The 13,440-nt window shown below is 50.8% G+C and overlaps 1 protein-coding gene across 15 annotated transcripts in view; it reads left to right on the top strand.

The window, feature by feature from the left end:
* Positions 1 to 13,440, top strand: part of ARPP21 (cAMP regulated phosphoprotein 21) — a 150,186-nt gene that overhangs the window by 118,781 nt on the left and 17,965 nt on the right. The gene's annotated exons all lie outside the window — the stretch shown is intronic.

The raw sequence follows: 13,440 nt of genomic DNA, 5'->3' as shown, positions 1-13,440 counted from the left end.
TTTTCTATAGTCCTTCCAAACAGAACTATGCAAAAGATCAGCTGTAACGTCTTGCTGATATACATACCTTTCAATGTCATTTAATTTGGGGCTTGAGCCAAAGCATAATGAAGCAGGTGGGAATCTTCCCATTGACTTCAATGGGCATTGGATCATCAGGGCCATCATCGGTGATGCGCTTCTGCTGTATTACACAGATCCACTGATCAAGACCCCACCCAGAGGGAGAGCAGCAGGCTGCAGCCACTGTTTTAACTTATGGGTTGTAGGAGAGGCTGCCGCCAGGCTTTGCCTCCAGTGTGCAGGAGCTTCCCTGCTTAAAGCTCTCCCATAGCAAACTAAAATGTCATCAAGAGGGTCGTGTTGTGCTCTCCATGAGTCTGTGCTGTTCTCATTACTGTCACCGGGAGTGACCTGTGGACACGAAGAGCAGAATAATCATACTTTGCTTCTCCGGAACATTTTCAGCCCCTCATTGACGCCAGTAGGGCTCCACACATGGTTACAGTTATGCACATGTTTAACGGATTAGCTTTACTGGGACCAGAGTGCTCAAAACCTTACAAGATGGGGCCTTCCCCTACAGGCGGACTCTTGTGCCTACGAGGAGTTCATTGGACTGTAGGGAGCCACATGGCTAGATACATACAGGATCAGGGCCACAGGGTCCTCACTCTGATATAAACAAAAATATGTTGTAACTTTTACCCTGTACCTCATTACACCAGCCAAGACCTACTCTTTCAATGTCCAACTCCTCAAAGCCCAACAGCGTAAAATACTTTCCTTCCCTCTGTGTATCACCTGTGTCACTCACTGGCTTGGTGACGTGTGTGTGTCTCTAATAAAATTCAAGGGCTTCAGATTACAGAAAACAGCTGCATCTGGGTTAATGTATTTATGTCAGGCTCAGGGTTCTGGGTAAGTGCCAAGATCCTAGATCAGCTGTTTTACCAGAATGATACTGCTGTAATGAAACCCTGCATTATTGTGTTGCAATTATTTTTGTTTGCAGCTGGTTGTTCTCTATATATTTTTACTGAAGTGAGATGAAAGGATTTTGTTCTTAAAAATAGAAGTTTCTTTTCTGAATCATGCAGAAGCTTTGAGTTACATGTTCTGTCTATAAAGGGTGCCTCTCTAGAAGCAAGAATTTAATTTCAGAGAAAATAGTAAATAATTTTGAAAAACCCTCAGAAACAAAAAAGCGAAAGTGTCCTGAAACATGAAATAAAAGACTTTCTGAAGGAGGATAAAGTTAGCGATTAGAGTACTACACAGCAGGAGAAACAAGGTTATTTTTCAGCAGCAAGCCACTTTCTAATAGCAAGTTATTCTTAAAGCTATTCCTGTAATTTGGAAATCCTTTCTGTATAGAAATAAAAGAATAGGCTTGCGTTTTTTAAACTGAAGAAAAGTGCTTCTCCAGCCTTGAATCCCTACATTTGCATCCATTCAAGCCCCTTCAAATGCCTATTCATTTACATTCTTTCAAGTAACAGCTCTCTCAGGTTCTCCAGTCTGATGGCAAAAGGTAACTGAGTGCAATCATTTATCTTTAAACTGTTCAACTGTGCCCTTCTTCGTGTTCTTGTTAATAATGCCAGGTCTCCTAGGAGCTATATTTCATGCAATTTCATCGCATATGCTTTTTGTTTGACCTTACCTGCTGTTTCCTTGGGGGGGAAAAGCTGAAATACCAACCTACCTTAATTAAAACCTTGATCTCAAAAGATATTACTATGTGTTTTTATTAAGTAAATAATGAAAGCACTTAATCATGTCTCTGCTTTGTCATGGCTTTTGTAATTTAGAAGTGGTGACACTGAGTTTTAAAGCAACTCTGCAAAGGTGTAGACAAATCCATGTGTCTGTTTGCAGCTTTCAATGAATCATAGAGCTTTTCCTTAGTACCCAGGATGTTGCATGTTTGCCATACAGATGAGATAGAAGGGTTTAAATACTGGTTTAGTGCCCTTTGTGAAGAGAAATATCTTAAGATTGGTACATTATTAAAGGTACAATGTATTACCACTTCAGAAAACGAGAGTACATTTTTCTCCCCTGAGTGACTATGTTTTTAACTGATAAGTTATTTCTAGTCCTTGTCTATTGCAGTTGGAATTTAGAATGGAGAAAAAGATTATTCATCAAAGACAATGGAGTGAGTCTTTCTTTTTGTTGTTGTACAGGAAGTGGAAAGGAAGGTATGAATTTCACATGTGATGCGAAATGCTACTTTCCACATTTCTTACTGGCATAGACAAAACCACCACAACAAAAGCTTTTCCACCACAGAGATGGAGCCGGTTAGTTTATGCCGTTACTTTCCGTGAAATAATGTCTCTGCACAAAACACTCTAAGCTTTTGTACAAAGATCCCATGTGGCCCCAGTCCTTCAACTGATTCTGTGTGGGCTGATCTTTTTGAGTGCTTGGATAGTCATAGTAGTTATGCTATTCTCCCATTCCGCCCCTCAATTGTTTGGCGCTAGAGATGTGCACTCCAGCTGATAATTCTGTTTCAGGGCATCATAGGATGCCACTGTTTGGATGCTCTGTGGCTATTGGGCCATCTCCCAATTTTTGAGATTGCATAGTGGGTGAAATCAGCATTTTACATGGCTTTTTTTTTTTTTTGGCTGGTTCAGCTAGATAAGATCCCGCATTAACGAGTGGTTCTAACCAGCTGCGTCTGGGATTTCATAGCTGTTATTCACAGGACATGTCTTTTTCCTCAGAAAATCTCAATATTTTCATCAGTAGCTTTCACAAAACTTAATAAATGTGCTGCTCTCACATAATGCAAAATTGCAGCCAGTAGCACAATTTGATTTCTTCTTCTTCCAATGCGGAAGGAGTGATAATACCATGTTTTGCACTATTGATTTTCCATTAGAAGGAGCTCCATTAGCCAGAGGCACAAAGGTGAGAGGGAAAACAAACTGTCTTCTCACCAGTGTCTTCTTCATTCCATTGCAATAATAATTCCTTCAACATCATACTGCCAGTGATGCGCACACACACAATCACACGCTAAGCTCCTTAAATACAACTGAGAGCGGTCCTTTTTCTGTGAGTCTGTTAACAAAGGTGTCGCTGATTGGATAACACCATGCTCAGGAAACTTGAGTATGTTTAGTGGAGTTAAAAAGAACCGGAATGCTAATATGCTACTGATCAGGGCCGGCTTTAAGCTGATTCGGCCGATTCCCCGGAATGGGGCCCCGCGCCTAAGAGGGCCCCCCAACATCCGGGGCTGCTGGCAGAGCGGAAAAAAAAAAAGCCGCGTCCTGCTTCTCCCCCCTCTCTCCAGGGCTTGCGCCGCCATACAGCTGATCAGTGCAAGCCTGGGAGGGAGGGGTGAGGAGGAGGAATGCGGTGTGCTTGGGGAAGAGGCGGGGCCAGGGCGGGGATTTGGGGAGGGATCCAGTGGGGCGGGGCTGGAGGTGGGGCCAGGGCAGGGATTTGGGGAGGGATCCAATAGGGCAGGGAGGGGGCAGAGTTGGGGCGGGGAGGGGGGGCGCGAGACAATTCACATCCCGGCGTGGGGCCCCGCACCTGCTAAAGCCGGCCCTGCTACTGATGATAATGTTCAGAGAGTCCTAGTTCAAAGCGCTGCAGTTGTGTAGCTCCAGCTATACAGAGGAGTGTTAAAATCTCCGCTGTTGTGATCAGTTGAAGAATATTTGCAACATTTTGTATATTCGGTAAAAATAACTAGAAGGCCATCAACTAAAAAAGTGTTTTGATCTTGCACAATTTGAAACTACTGATACGATTAGCTGTACAGAGTTAGAGAAAATGATAAGAATCCCCACACAGACTCCTGCAAACCTCACTGCAGGGATGCAGCACCTTTTAAGATAAAAGGTACCTTTTGGTGAAAAAAATATAACGATGTAAGCCATCTATTTGATAGGGCTTCTGGGTAAGGCTGAGGGCTCGGGTCTTAGGATGGAGTAGTTAGATATCTATTTTGCTGCTGTATTTGCTGACTGATGTGCTAATTTGTGTGTGTTATGCTGATGGGTGGAATCCTTACATGGATTATCCGTAAAATTGTTGTCAGGACACCTCAGTCTCAAGTATAGGCTTTTTTTTTCTTCATTGTGTATATGAAATTCAGATAAATAAATATAAAACATGCCAATATATTTAGGAGGTAGTAAACCACTACACAATTATTCTTCCAGTTCACAAGTGTCAAAATTTGCACCCACAAACTGTTTGAATCACTGTGCAGTTGGATACAAATATTAAGTCTAACAGGGCAGAGAAGGCAGATACATTTTGGAGTAGATTGAACATCTGCAGCAGGTCTGGTTTTCAGCAAATCTGAAAGGCATCCCTGGATTTTAGATCTAAGATTAAACTACTAAATTGTTCACAAGGCATATTGAATTCCTGTTCAGATCTACAAGATGTAATTTAAGGCTTCAGACACATACTGGAAATGCCACACCAGCATGGAGACATTAATTAGTACAGCTTCTGTGGGAGCATTCCAAACTACAGTCATTCTGGAGTGAGTCTAAAATCAGAATTAGCTTAATTTTACAGTCAGATTTTGGTGAAACTTGCCAAGCTCATTACCAACTACATAAGGAAAAAATGGTTCCCAAAAAGCCACCAAAGTCTATTCTATTACATAATTCAGGAAAGAGTGAAACCATTCTGAACATAATATGTTGAAGTCGTGTACAAGAAAATTGCTTTTCTTTGTGAGAATTGCATGCGTGAGAGCAAATTTGTCAGCCTTTTTTAGAACTGTGTGTAGACTAGATACCTTTCCTCTTTCTTCAGGTCTCTACACAATACAGCTCTGAACCAAGGAAATCTCTTTCATAGGCTGACAATTGCCATGCTCCAAAACCAGGAAGGAAAAGGGCTTCCTGTCTTACTCTCCTGCCTGTTATCTCCTTAGAGGACAGTATGAATATGGAACTTTCTGTGCCTTGATTTATTTACCCTTTGGGATGCTATCTTGGGATGCTCAGAACTGTCAATTACCCTGTTACCCCTGGCCTCAACAAGAGAGAGACTTGCTTGTGCTTGATTGGTTATCAGCTCCCTAACACCACCAGCTTGTTAGTCAACCAACCAAACTCCTCAGGCCTCTGCCAGCTCTTACTTTGCTTTGCAGGTTAAAAATAGGCATACACCCTATCCCTGAGCCCCTCTGAAAGTGCCCCCTTGTAGTGTGCCCAGCCCCTGTCACTGGACACTCACAGAAATTCCCAAGGGAAGAGAATACACACAGCTTGATTGCTACAACTCAGGTTCAGCTCCTTTATAACATCACAGCATTGTGATATATTTATAGTGAAACAATCAGAAGTTTATTATCAAAGATTAAGATTTAAGAAAGTGAGTAAGGATAATAAGTGGAAACAGAAATGGTTACAGATAAAACAAAAAGTAGAACATGCATCTTAGCGTCTAACTTAACTTTAACAAGCTAAAATCCTTGTCTAAGATAGTTTCACACCTAAAGCAATCTCCTAGCATCATCAGCCCACATGGCTGGGATCCGCCATTTATGGATTCAAAAAGCACTGTCTTTTTGATCCCTCGGTGAAAGGTAAAAGGTGCTGTCCCTATCCTCCAGTTATAGTCCAATAAACCTTTGAAATGCTCATCTAGACAAAGCTCTTTTCCCCCTGCTGTTCTTCCCTTCCTTTTGACTTTCCATCCCCCCTCCTGACTTGTATGTAAATAGGGCTTCCATTGTTTTGCCTTACAATACCTAATCTACATATGTACCTAGGCACATAGGTGAATATACATCCTCTTATCTGACAAAACCAGTTTTTCATCTCTCTGGGTGGTAACACCTTGATACAAACCATAAGGACATATCAGTATATAGACATAACTTTTTAAATATCCATACATACATACATTCCACAATGATATTAATGACCAGCATGATCTTGTCTTTCATTTAAGATCTCCCATGGTATTCTTTATAGATCAGTACTATGATATCAGTGTGTGGGGTGCACTGTCAGGTTGGTCAGGAGGCTACCGTTACAGAACAGTGAACCCTTTGCCAGGTGGCATTGAGGAGTTCTTAGGGACACAAACCCTTCTGTATCTGTCTGCGCATTTTTGTCCTGTCAAAGGGATCACTGTTTACTGTAGATAGATGGTAACAAGTATATTAGTCATGGTCATGTCTTGTCATGCGTCTTGTGTCGTGATGGTCTTTACACTGTATTTCTATTCAAGTTGATGACTGCAGTATTGAGTCATAGTGCTGCCATGGCCTTGGCCTTCTGTAATTACAAACTCAGTACAAGAATTATAAGGTTCCATTGTTAGGGGGCAGAATTGCAGCCGCACTTACCCTTAGATACTACCCATGTCAGCTTTTGTGGTGGTGGTTGTTTTTTATTTAATTTTTAAAACAGCCTAACAAAACCTGGGAATTTTCAAGGTGATGGTGACATGGGGTGAACGGAAGGGGCAAGGGAAGAAAGTTTGTAGCACCATTGGGTGCTCCATCTTACAGTGGGGCTAGGCAGTATGGGATCAGGGAGCTGCAACAATGTCCCTGGTGGCTCCCCCTCTCTGCTGTGTCCAGTGACAGACAATTTAGGAAGTAGATGCATTGTTATTTGTTATCATTGGAATCTCTCACACACATCTCAATGATCCTTGTCATTGGAAGTTTAGGGATGTAATAAGTGCTAAATGGCCAACCCCGATTTTCATAGATTTTAAGGCCTGAAGAGACTGATCATCTAGTCCAGGGGTAGGCAACCTTTCAGAAGTGGTGTGTCAGGTCTTCATTTATTCACTTTAATTTAAGGTTTCGCTTGCCAGTAATACATTTTAACGTTTTTTAGAAGGTCTCTCTCGCTAAGTCTATATTATATAACTAAACTATTGTTGTATGTAAAGTAAACAAGGTTTTCAAAATGTTTAAGAAGCTTCATTTAAAATTAAATTAAAATGCTGATCTTACGCTGCCAGCCTGCTCAGCTCGCTGCCAGCCTGGGGTTCTGTTCACCTAGGCCGGCAGCGGGCTGAGCGGGGCCTGCGGCCGGGACGCTGGCTGGCAAGGGGCCGGCAGCCGGGACCCCAGACCTGGGGGGGTTTCGGGGGTCAGGGCAGAGGGCTGGGTGTGGGGGGGGGGGTGCAGGGCAGAAGGCTGGGTGTGTGGGGGGGTGCAGGGGTCAGGGCAGAGGGCAGTGGGAATCTGGGGGGATTCAGGGGTCAGGGCAGAGGGCTGGGGTGCTCAGCTCGTGGGGGTGCTCCCAGCTCCCTGTCCTGAGAGGCTCATGGCAGGGGGCTGGAAAGGATATGCCCTGTTCCACCCCCGTCCCTACCTCTTCTCTGCCTCCTCTACGGAGCAGCAAGCACGCTGCCGCTCTGCTCCCCCTCCCCCTCGCAAGGGCCATCAGCTGATAGGCTCAGGGAGAGGGAGGGAGAGGAGGAGGAGGAGGGGGGGGCAGGAAAGCACCACGCTGGGGGAAGAAGCGGGGGAGGGGAGAAGCTTGGCTGCCACAGGACCAAGGTTCTGCCTCCTGCCCCTGCAGGGGAGAGCAGTGGGCAGGGGGGCTGAGTGGGGCTGGGACACCCCCCCACACACACACCGCTCTCCCCTGTGGGGGCAGGAGACAGATGCTTGGTCCTGCGGCAGCCAAGCTTCCACCCTCCCCCGCTTTTTCCCCCAGCGTGGTGCTTTCCTGCCCCTCCTCCTCCTCTCACCGGGGAGGCAGCATGCCACTCAAAATCGGCTTGCATGCCGTGTTTGGCACACGTGCCGTAGGTTGCCGACCTGATCTGGTCTGACGTCCTGCATAACACAGGCTATAGAACCAGTGATAGCCACATTAAGCCTATGACCTCTGTTTAATCTAGAGCATGGCTCTTAGAAAGATATGCAGCTTTGATTTAAAGATTTCAGGTGATGGAGCATCTGCCTTATCCCTAGGGAAGTTGTTCAAATGCTTACTTACCTTCCCTGTCAAAAATTTGCAACTTATTTCTATTCCTCATTTGTCTAGCTTCAGTTTCCAGCCGTTGGATCTCTTTTGCCTTTGTCTGCTAAATTAAAGAGCTGTCTACTATCAGAAATCTCTTCCCCATTGTGACAAAGTTCCTCCTCTATCTTGGTGGGTCCTGCGCTTATTGGCAGATTTTCTTGCCTCAAAGATTCACCATGTGGGCTGGGGAACAGCCCAGAGACCTTCCCCTCTGGGAGAACCCACAGTCCAGGTCAATTGGGAGGTTTGGGGGGAAACCAGGCCTGCCCTCTACTCCGGGTTCCAGCCCAGGGCCCTGTGGACTGCAGCTGTCTATAGTGCCTCCTGTAACAGCTACAACTCCCTGGGCTACTTCCCCGTGGCCTCCTCCAAACACCTTCCTTCTTCTCACCACAGAACCTTCCTCCTGGTGTCTGATAACACTTGTGCTCCTCAGTCCTCCAGCAGCTCACCCTCTCACTCTCACTCTCAGCTTCTTGCGCCTCTTGCTCCCAGCTCCTCACACTCCCACCACAAACTGAAGTGAGCTCCTTTTTAAAACCCAGGTGCCCTGATTAGCCTGCCTTAATTGATTCTAGAAGCTTCTTCTTAATTGGCTCCAGGTGTCCTAATTAGCCTGCCTGCCTTAACTGGTTCTAGCAGGTTCCTGATTACTCTAGTGCAGCCCCTGCTCTGGTCACTCAGGGAACAGAAACCCTGCTTGACCTGGGACTAATAGATCTGTCCCATAGATCGCTCTCCTGTAGCCCTCTGGCTTGGAGGGAGGAAGGTAGGGGCCTGCTCCTCCTGCTACTAGGCCTTGGGCTCTCCCTACAACTGCAGCTACTGTTGCTGCTCCAGCTACTCCCCTGGCTGGGACAGAACCCCCACCTCCCCTTCTCTGCTACCTACTTGCTGGCTGGCTGCTAGACCCCCCGCACCCTTGATTGCTGCTGCTCCAGTTACAGCCCCTTGGGGGGGGGCTGCTAGCCCACTCCCCAGAGGAGGGGAGGGAGAAACCCCAGCCATTGCTCCTGCTGCTGTGGACACCACCACCACCATCTCCACCTGAGAGGGGTCCTTCCTGCTGGCCACCGGACTGCTGCCTGGAGCTGCTGTGTTTGCTGCTGGGAGCTGCTGAAGCCCCGAGGAGGAGGAGGAGAAGAAGAAGAAGAAGACCATCTACCAGTGGGGGAGCGCGTAGGAATTCCACAGACCACCGTGGAGGGGGCCCTTACGGACTGAGTAACTTTTGAACTGTGCTCTTGTGGTGGGGGTCTAGACTGTGTTTGTGGGGACACAGGGGGTGTGGCGTGGAGCTAGCTGGCGGCTGGAGTGGGGGGACAGGGTCTATTTTAGCCACCTCACAGTTCGTACGGCTGGAGTGGCGACCCTGTTCTCCCCCGACCTACGGCCCGAGGTGCTGGGGGTCGCCGAGGCTGTGCCAGGCTGCCTGCTACACCTCCGGGTCCGCATGGAGGGGCTTGTGGTTAATCTCGTCAACGTTTACGCCCCGACATTGGGCCCGGAGAGGTTGTGTTTTTATCAGCAGGCGTCCGCCTTCCTCGGCACCTTGGATCCTCGCGAGTGCCTGGTCCTGGGCGGGAACTTTAACGCCACCCTTGAGGAATGGGACCGCTCGGGGACCGAGCAGCACCCGGCGCCACGGATGTCCTCCGGGAGATCATCGAACATCACTCCCTGGTGGACGTCTGGCGCGACCACCACCCGGATGACGTTTCGACATTCACTTTTGTCCGGGTGGAGGTCCATCAGTCGTACCACTCCCGGTTGGACCGCATCTATATGTCACGCTTCCATCTTTCCCGGGCCCACTCCTCCAGCGTCCGGCCGGCCCCTTTTTCAGATCACCATCTAGCCACCGTGACAGCCTCTCTCTGCGCGGAGAGGCCGGGGCCGGCCTATTGGCACTTTAATAATAGCTTGTTGGAGGATGTGGGCTTCGTGGCGTCCTTCCGGGAGTTCTGGCTGGCCTGGCGAGGGCAGCGGCGTGCCTTTCCCTCGGCGCGGCGGTGGTGGGACCTGGGGAAGGTGCGCGCCCGGCTCTTCTGCCGTGACTACACCCGGGGCACCAGCCGACGGAGGGATGCGGCGATAGGGCAGTTGGAACGGGAGGTCTTAGAGCTGGAGAGGCGTCTGGCCGCCAGCCCCGGTGATCCATCCCTCTGCGGAGCGTGCCGGGAGAAGCGGGAAGAGTTCCGGACCCTCGAGGACCATCGGGCCCGAGGTGCCTTTGTTCGATCCCGCATCCGCCTCCTTCGGGAGATGGATCGCGGTTCCCACTTCTTCTACGCCCTGGAGAAAAAGAGGGGGGCCAAGAAGCACATCACCTGCCTTCTAGCAGAGGACGGCATCCCCCTCACGGATCTGGCGGAAATGTGCGGGAGGGCCAGGGCCTTCTATGCAGGCCTTTTCTCCCCGGATCCGACCGATCCTAACGCTTGCAGAATGCTTTGGGATGAACTCCCGACGGTCAGCGCGGGCGACCGAGACCGGCTGGAGCTGCCTCTCACTCTGGCCGAGTTCTCGGAAGCCCTCCGCCGCATGCCCACCAATAAATCTCCGGGCATGGACGGGCTGACCGTGGAGTTCTACCGCGTGTTTTGGGACGTCCTCGGCCCGGACCTTGTCACCGTCTGGGCCGAGTCCTTGCAGGGCGGGGTCCTCCCTCTTTCGTGCAGGCGAGCCGTGCTCGCCTTATTGCTGAAGAAGGGGGACCTCCGCGATTTACGGAATTGGCGTCCCATCTCGCTCCTCAGCACGGACTATAAAATCGTAGCGAAGGCCATCTCGCTGCGTCTAGGGTCCGTGCTGGCGGATGTGATCCACCCAGACCAGACCTACACCGTCCCGGGCCGCACCATCTTCGACAACTTGTATATGGTCCGGGACCTCTTGGAACTCGGGTGTAGGGATGGTCTGTCGTTCGCCCTCCTGTCCCTGGATCAGGAGAAGGCGTTCGACAGGGTGGACCACGGGTATCTCCTGGGCACTCTGCGAGCGTTTGCCTTCGGGCCCCAGTTTGTGGGTTTTCTCCAGGTGCTGTACGCCTCCGCAGAGTGTTTGGTCAGGCTCAACTGGACCCTGACCGAACCGGTCAGCTTCGGGCGAGGAGTACGTCAAGGGTGCCCCCTCTCAGGCCAGCTGTATGCTCTGGTGATCGAGCCCTTCCTCTGTCTCCTCCGTAGGAGGTTGGCAGGGTTGGTGCTGCGGGAGCCAGAGCTGCGGCTGGTCCTGTCGGCGTACGCCGACGACGTGCTCCTCGTGGTCCAGGACCCGGGCGACTTGGTGCGGGTGGAGGCTTGCCAGACCATCTATTCGGCGGCCTCCTCCACCCGGGTCAGTTGGGTCAAGAGCTATGGCCTGGTGGTAGGGGACGGGTGGCAGGCGAGCTCCCTCCCACACGCGCTTCAGGCCATCCGGTGGAGCGCGGGTCCGCTGCTCTATCTCGGCGTTTACCTTTCTGCCACGCATCCGTCTCCGCCGGAGAACTGGCTAGGTTTAGAGGGCAGGGTGTCGGAGCGGCTCCGGAAATGGACAGGACTGCTCCGGTATCTCTCCCTTCGAGGGAGAGCACTGGTGCTCAATCAACTAGTCCTGTCCATGCTCTGGTACCGGCTCAACACCCTGGTCCCGGCCCCGGGCTTCCTGACCACCCTCCGGACGTTGATTCTGGAGTTCTTTTGGTCAGGACTGCACTGGGTCTCTGCGGGGGTTCTCCATCTACCCCTGGAGGAGGGAGGGCAGGGCCTGAAGTGTCTGCACGCTCAGGTCCACGTCTTCCGCCTCCAGGCCCTGCAGAGGCTCCTTTATGGTGCAGGTAGTCCGGCATGGAGCGTACTGGCGCACGCCTTCCTGCGCCGCTTCCGAGGGCTCCAATATGACCGGCAGCTCCTTTGTCTCCATCCGAGAGGTCTTCCGCGAGGCCTCTCCGAGCTGCCGGTCTTCTACCAGGACCTCCTCCGGACCTGGAAACTGTTTTCAGTGACCAGGTCCGTGGCGGCCACCGTGGGGGCAGATCTCCTCACGGAGCCCCTGCTACACAACCCCCAGCTTCGTGTGCAGGTGGCGGAGTCCCCCATGGTGCGCCAGAGGTTGGTCCTGGCAGAAGTCACCAAAGTCGGAGACCTCCTGGACTACGACCGGGGAGACTGGCTGGATCCCCTGACGCTCGCTGAGCGCATGGGGCTCTCCAGACCTCGTACTCCCCGGCGCGTACTTCAGGAGGTGAGGGCCGCTTTGCCGCCCGCTGCTCGGGACTATCTCGACCGGGTCCTGCGAGAGAGCACACCCCGCCCACCCTCCACTCCGAGCCCTCCAGACTTTTTCATCGGGCCCCTGCCCCGTGGACCCAACCAGCCCCCTCCCCGTCCATTTGCCATGAGCCGGCTGCACCATCTGCAGCCGGTTCTGTTCCGGACCGCGCCAAGGAAACATCTGTACACGCTCGTGCTCCATGTTCTTCATGTCCTCACCCTCGCGTCCCGCCCCGATTCGAAGTGGCGGGACCTTCTGCCACCTCTGGAGGGTGAGGAGCCCCGGTGGGACAGCCTTTATTCTGCTCTGATCCCGAAGCCCACCGGGGACATCAGTTGGCGGCTCCTTCACGGAGCCGTGAGCACGGGCGTGTACTTGGCGCGGTTTACCCCTATCCCAGACACCTGCCCCTTTTGCGGCGTGAGGGAGACCCTGGCACATGTTTACCTGGAGTGCGCCAGGCTGCAGCCCCTATTCCGGCTCCTCACGGATATTTTGTTAAGATTTTGGTTACACTTTTCTCCTCACCTTTTTATTTATGCACTCCCTATCCGTCGCCCCACAAAGTCGCGGGACCTCCTGGTCAACCTCCTTCTGGCCCTAGCGAAACTGGCCATCTATAAAACCAGAGTGAGGAGGTTGGCCGATGGAGTTTCCTGTGACTGTGGGGCGTATTTCAGGTCCTCCGTTCTTTCACGTATCCGGGCAGAGTTCCTCTGGGCGGCGTCCACTGGCTCCCTTGACGCCTTCGAGGAGCAGTGGGCGCTGTCCGGGGTTCTCTGCTCGGTGTCCCCATCTGGTTCGCTTCGTTTGACCCTTTGACCTCACTCCTGTCCCTGTTCTTTTATTAGTTGTCCCCCGTAATTTTTTGGTCTCCAGGTCCTGTGGACCCCCCCTTAGGCTGGGGGGGGGGAAGCCCGCCCACTTCCTGGATCCCAATAGGTCTGGTCACTCAGGGAACAGAAAACTACTCATCCAGTGACCAGTATATTTGCCCTCTACCAGACTCCTGTACCCCACTGGTCTGAGTCTGTCACACCATGTAGGTACCTATAGACTTTAACCAAGTTGCATAATGATAAAGACAGGTGAGTGATACAGGCCGAGCTGGATTGTTTGGTAAAATGGGCTCATTTGAACAACACACATTTTAATACAAGCTACATCTGAGTCTTCTCTTGGATAA

The sequence above is a fragment of the Emys orbicularis genome, chromosome 2 (assembly GCF_028017835.1).
Source record: "Emys orbicularis isolate rEmyOrb1 chromosome 2, rEmyOrb1.hap1, whole genome shotgun sequence".
NCBI lineage: Eukaryota > Metazoa > Chordata > Testudines > Emydidae > Emys > Emys orbicularis.
Note: the sequence above shows the minus strand (reverse complement) of the source record. Positions and strands in the feature narration are given on the sequence as shown.